The sequence below is a fragment of the Pollicipes pollicipes genome, unplaced genomic scaffold, assembly GCF_011947565.3.
Source record: "Pollicipes pollicipes isolate AB1234 unplaced genomic scaffold, Ppol_2.1 Scaffold_3447;HRSCAF=4054_pilon_pilon_pilon, whole genome shotgun sequence".
NCBI classification, from domain to species: Eukaryota; Metazoa; Arthropoda; class Thecostraca; order Pollicipedomorpha; family Pollicipedidae; genus Pollicipes; species Pollicipes pollicipes.
Window position 1 is genome coordinate 12489641 of NW_023596297.1, and position 6037 is coordinate 12495677.

The window sequence follows — 6037 nt, forward strand, 5'->3', positions numbered from 1 at the left end:
TATTGCAGTAGGTACAAGCACGCTGCTAGCCACAGTGGCGCAGCAAATGGGTTTATGGGGCTTTAGCTCCCCCCGCCAGGTTCGAGCGCAGTTATTTACCACGACATTACTAAATATAATTCTGGAATCTGGTGGCCAGGAAAACTATGTTGGTTTTAAATCTCATAGACGCTACCATAAACAGTAATATACAGAGTCCAACAACCATGATTAGGCAACAAGACTACCGGATACCCGAGTGAATATGTATGTACGGTACGCAGCTGAAGCAATTATTTACGACATCAGAAAAACCGACATCGAAACCTCATTGATACGCTAGGTAATGTACCTTTTAGCGTATATGCGGCCTGCTAGCCTGGTCAGTGAGAAGGTACTGCTATTGGAACTGGGACTCGCTGGTGAAAATTAGTTTGTCTCAAATCATGGCAGCCCCTGCCATCGCAAAGTCTGGCTGCACCCGTGGTGACGCGTGCATTAGTTGGAAAGACAGATCACTGTCGTTTAGGTGCCATAAATTACCCACTTTTCTTACACTGTTTGCATTTTGGTTTTGGTTTTCAACTGCATGCTCAACTGTTGTCTTGGAGAGAACAAATAATCAATATCACGGTGCTCGCATGCTTTGTTCACATACCAACAGAAGCGACAGCCCGGGAGCACTGTGCACGCGCGCCCTCTTTTGTTTGACAAAAGTTCCAAATAAACACTACGCCCGCCTGTAACCTGGCCGCCAGTCAAAGAGTCAGATCACACTCAGCTGCCCCACAGCTAACAGCACGACCAGTGGACTGCTGTGCCGGCAGTCAGTCACCTTTACTCTGCAACTGCACGGCGCAATCTGCAGAGGCCGCCTGTGCTCTGAAACTACGCGGTCATCTCCGCCCATTACCGGCCACCTCTGCACTGCAGCTGCTCAATGATCCCTGCGGTGTAGCGTTTCCTCTGTCATGTGGCCACCCGCCGGCTCCCTCTGCCTCGGCCGGCCGGCGTGGCTCTGTGGAGTCTCCATCGCCTCCCTCTGCCTCGGCCGGCCGGCGTGGCTCTGTGGAGCCTCCACCGCCTCCTTCTGCCTCGGCCGGCCGGCGCGGCTCTGTGAAGCACACCTCCGCCTCCTTCTGCCTCGGCCGGCTGGCGCGGCTCTGTGGAGCCCTCCACCGCCTCCCTCTGCCTCGGCCGGCCGGCGCAGCTCTGTGAAGCACACCTCCGCCTCTCTGCCGCTGGCAGCGCGCTTTGCATGGCTCCCAGCCCGGAGACGCGCCAGGCTGGGATACGCCCGCGCCACCGGACTCTAATCCCGTTACCCGGCTAATGGACCGCGCCTGCTCCGAGTCGGCACGCGCGCGCGCGCCCGCGCCCGGCTGCGCCTGGCGCGAGCGGCGGGCGGCAGCGTCGAGCCGCGCCGCCCGCGGGGCGCGACAAACAATGGGCGGCGCGCGACGCGACGGATCAACGCTCATCGCGCCATTCGCATGCGTTTGATGCGGTATCGACCGTCCGCGCGCGGCGCGCAAACAGCGCGGGATGGAGTGGTTGCGGGGGCGTGATGGTCGGCAGGCGGCGGGACTCGACACGACCCGCGGCGACGGCGCCAAACTCCGGAGGGGCTGATGGATGAGGCACGGAGCGCGTCCGGCGTGTGGAGGCCGCCCTGCTAGCTGGAGAGCGCGTCAAAGGATGAAAAGACTCGATCGCGGACCGCCAATTGTGTCGATCGTTTCTGTTGATTTCGAGGTTTCACAGACTGGAGGAGGAAGGCGTCTGGAGGCGGCGCGAGGCGAGTGGGTGAAGAGGCGGGCGGTTGATCGGAGTACACGGTGACAGGCTGCCATCAGCACGAATCGCCGGAGATGATCACGATAGCGCTTGCTCGCGTCGCGATGAACGCTATTGATCTTATCAGCAGGTGGCCGAGAGGACCCTGTTATCCCGCTGTTCGCTCCTGGCTGCGCATCAGGCGGGAGGACGCCATTTGACACGTGCAGCGCGGCGGCAGGGACGGACCCAAGTCCGATTAGCACTGCCGCCCGGGGGCAGGGGCTAGCATCCCCAGGGCATGTCATGCCATATTTGATGCAGTACGGAGGGGAGGGGCATAAGCTGGACGCAATGTCGCGCCCCGACGCACATTGGTGATGGGACCAGCGGAAAATCGTTACGGCATCAAAAGGGACGCGACAGCGATGGGAAGCAAAGCCGTAATGAGCAATCGGAATAATGCAATGGGGAATGATGAGCAATCTGTCACCCAGCCTGCGGTGGGTTAGCGCCAGTTACCAGAACTCTCCGAGGACTTGCGCACAGATATTATGTATGTGCCGCTAATACGCTTGTGGTAGCGTTACCACGCATGCGCGCACACGGCAATCAGCGCCGTTTGACTGCCGCCCCCTTAACCCGCGACTGTCGGCCCTGCACGTGCTGAGGCAGTCTCGACACTGGCAATGAGCAGCGCTCAAGGAAAAAGCAAATCATAGGCGCAGTAAGCCGGAAGAGTGCCTTGATCTGAAGTGCTGCTGCGTTTGCTAAGAGGGTCGCGGTGAAGTGCATGCCTTTTAGTCCGTATTTGTTAATAGATAAACAATCAGATCTCAGCAGAGCTGTGGCGGTATAAGCAGCCGCGGTGCTGCGTAGGCCGATGCCTCCTTCTTTTAAATTTGCCACGCACCGTGATTTTATCATTCGTGATCCACCATCCTCTTTCAGTGTCATTTCCTGTTTAGTATTCAAAGTTCAATGCATGACAATTGTGGTGGTCGCTTTCATGCGCCGCTCGATCGATCACATAAAGAAAGCACATTTGCACTGAAATAAAGTTGACCTTTTATGGTCCCGCAATCACAGATGATGAAAACCATCACAGATTCAGCTATCACAAATTTCTGGGTATGGCATCGAACACGGTTAAACACAATGCAGGAGTAATCTTGATGTAAGTGATGTTTAAGATGGCGTCAGAATGGTTGTGTAAATCAAAAACTACATGCTGGCAGATTTTGTCATAGCCATGCTATCACGGCAGATGTGAAGCAACATATGGCCAGGACATGGCGGCAGCCGACGGCTGCTAGAGATGGTCCTGTTCCGAACGGCCAGAGCGCACCGGCCTCGTCCCCTGCTTGCCGCGCGTGCGGCGACCGGTGACCTCTCAGGCGGTGGGGCCCGCTCGCCCGGGGAAGACGTGCCCGGGCCGCCCACTCGTTCCTAGCGGGCCTGCACAGCGTGGGCAGTGCGTGTGCGTGTGCGCCGAGAATGGAGACCTGGCTGGAGCGTGGTCTGTCGGAACGTAGTCAGACGGGTGCGGGGGCGACGGGAGACCTGACTGGAGACACGGCCTGCTGTACTGCGATCAGACGGGTGTGGGGGCGAGGGAAGGCCCGGCTGGAGACGAGGCCTGTCGGACTGCGATCAGACGGGTGCGGGGGCGAGGGGAGACCTGGCTGGAGACACGGCCTGCTGTACTGCGATCAGACGGGTGCGGGGGTAGGGGGAGACCTGGCTGGAGACGAGGCCTGTCGGACTGCGATCAGACGGGTGCGGGGGCGAGGGGAGACCTGGCTGGAGACACGGCCTGCTGTACTGCGATCAGACGGGTGCGGGGCGATCTGAGGTGTGGGCGCGACAGCACTGGTGGTGGCCAGCCGCGTGGCAAGCCGTCAGCTGCCAGCTGTGACGGTGACGGTGACGGTGGCGGTGGTGATATTGCTCAGACGCCTGCGAGCCTGGCCAGCGCCACGCGGCGGACAAGACGTGTACAGCAGTGTGAGAACTGACACATTCGCCGGGACTCGCCGGGGCTCCAGACGATAAAGCATGTGTTCGGTGGCACCTTTGAATAAGCTCACCAAAACCCTCAAACGCGAGTTGTAACATTTCTTCTGCTGACTACGCGGCCTGCGCGTCCTATCGCGAGGGTGGTTCTGGCAAGAGCTGCGCACACACTTTCAGGCGGTGGACTTTCTTCCGTGTTGCTGTCGGCATCTTGCGGGAACGGACTGAGAAATTTGCTTAAATCAGTCCTGTTAAGCCATTAGCCAAGGGCGGGTGTGCCACTTTCTAAAATCGGTTGAGGGGCTGAGCCAAAAAAGTAGACCTAGCTCGTGTCAAACCCTCATTTCTACCCGAATTCGACCACTTTTATTTGGGCCCCTGATGTCGAAATTAAATTTCAAAACATTTATGGAGTTGGTTAGTTGCAAAACATTTTGATGTTGAGAGCAAAAGCATTTGAAACTGATGTAATAATGTAATAATGATATAGATAGTGATAAGTTTAGGTACCTCATGTACCAGCAGTCCAGATTCTTGCTGCATTTCATTGGCCTGGTATTCCATTGTTTGCTCATATGCACTGGGGGGATCAGGAGAGTATTGAAGGGGCTCAAGGCAGTATTGGGAAGGGGGGGGGGAGGTGGCTTAGCCCCCTTCCCCCGAAAGTACACAATTGACAACCCTGGTCATTGGGTATATTTTGAACACGTCACAGATAATTTGTTTTTGTACCGCACGCGCGTGGTTGACTGCAGGCTTCTGATTTTGTCGTTAATTGCATTTTCCCGTCGCATTTGGTCTTTTCAAAATGATTTAAAAGCTGCAGATAAAAGTCGTGGGATAAATAATGAAATGACAACGCCCGTAAGGCTGTGTTTTATCTTCAGTGTGGTATCATAAAATTGTCATGGTGGCGTATTTTCGTTTTACGCTCCTGATTTATTCCCATGGTACTTGAGCGAACCACTCAACCAACTAGTTATCGCCACAGTCGTTGCCAACATAAATATGGCATCTCTGAACGAAGTCGTACCGGTCGTCTCGGAACCTCCTATGGGGGACGATTTCATTATCGCACCAGAAAACCTTCACATGCCCCCGCTTTCACGCGTTACCAATGCGTGCCCATCAACATGCGTTGATAGGAATCTAACTATTTTCGATACCATTGTCAGCGACGTCCACACACATCGCGCGCTATATCCGGACCTGTCCCCATCAGCCTGTCGTCCACGAACACGACACGTCTGCCCGGGGTGTAGCACAGCCGTGCTCCGTTTGCGACGCATGCAGCCTTGCATGCCGATGTCAACGCCCCTGTCACAACACGGGCGCCACGCTAAGACCTCAGTCATGTCTCGGTCTTATCTAGATTAACCCGGTGCTATGACGACCCATTCAAGCCATATTCGAGGGAGACAGGCCATATCAAAGATTTAGTGTCGGCGTTCTCTTATCGCCGTCTTTAGCATCGATTCAGGTGGTAATTACGTCCTAATGAATGCCCGCGGCCGGCGACTAAAGCTAACCGCTAATGACTCCGACACTGGTGACATTAGCGACAAAGGCGACACAGGCGACGCTGTACCGTTGGTGACACTGTGGCTTTGGCAACCCTGGCAGCAGTAGCCACGTGACGCGAGCAACATCAGTGACGTTGGACACATGGCGACACAAGCGGCTCGGCACAGAATAGCGAGGCTGGTGGCAGGAGCCGCGCTGTCCGATCCCCAAGCTGCGTCACCCGTCGGGCATTCCGCGGGGGGAGGGGCGGGGGCGGGGGAGGGGGAGGGGAGCCGCCACCCCTCCGGTCCATATGTCACGCCGTATTGGTCCAATGGGGGTGAGAAATGATGAGAGGACCGGGCCGGTGATAAATGGTGGGCGTCGCCCCGCGGCGCGGCTCCTGTTCGTCAGACGTCGCGCCGCCGCCGCCGCCGCCCGGTGGCAGGCGGCCAAGGAGCGGATAACCCGCGCCCCGCCCCCCCCCCCCCCCCCCGCACCAGCGCGAGCAGACCCGGCCGACCGCAGCTGTGCAGACCAGTACCGACCGCCCTCCAACCTGGCTCACGATTGGAACGGACGGCCGGAATCAGACGCAAGGGCAGGTCAACAGCACGGCTGACGAACCGTCACCGGACGGGCTGCGTGCACGGTGGCTGAACGTGCAAGCGAAGCTCAATCTAGCCAGCTCAATCTAGTTCAATCTGGCTTCGTGGAACTCTTTGTTCAGGATTACCGCAACCGATTCATCGTTCTTTCCTCC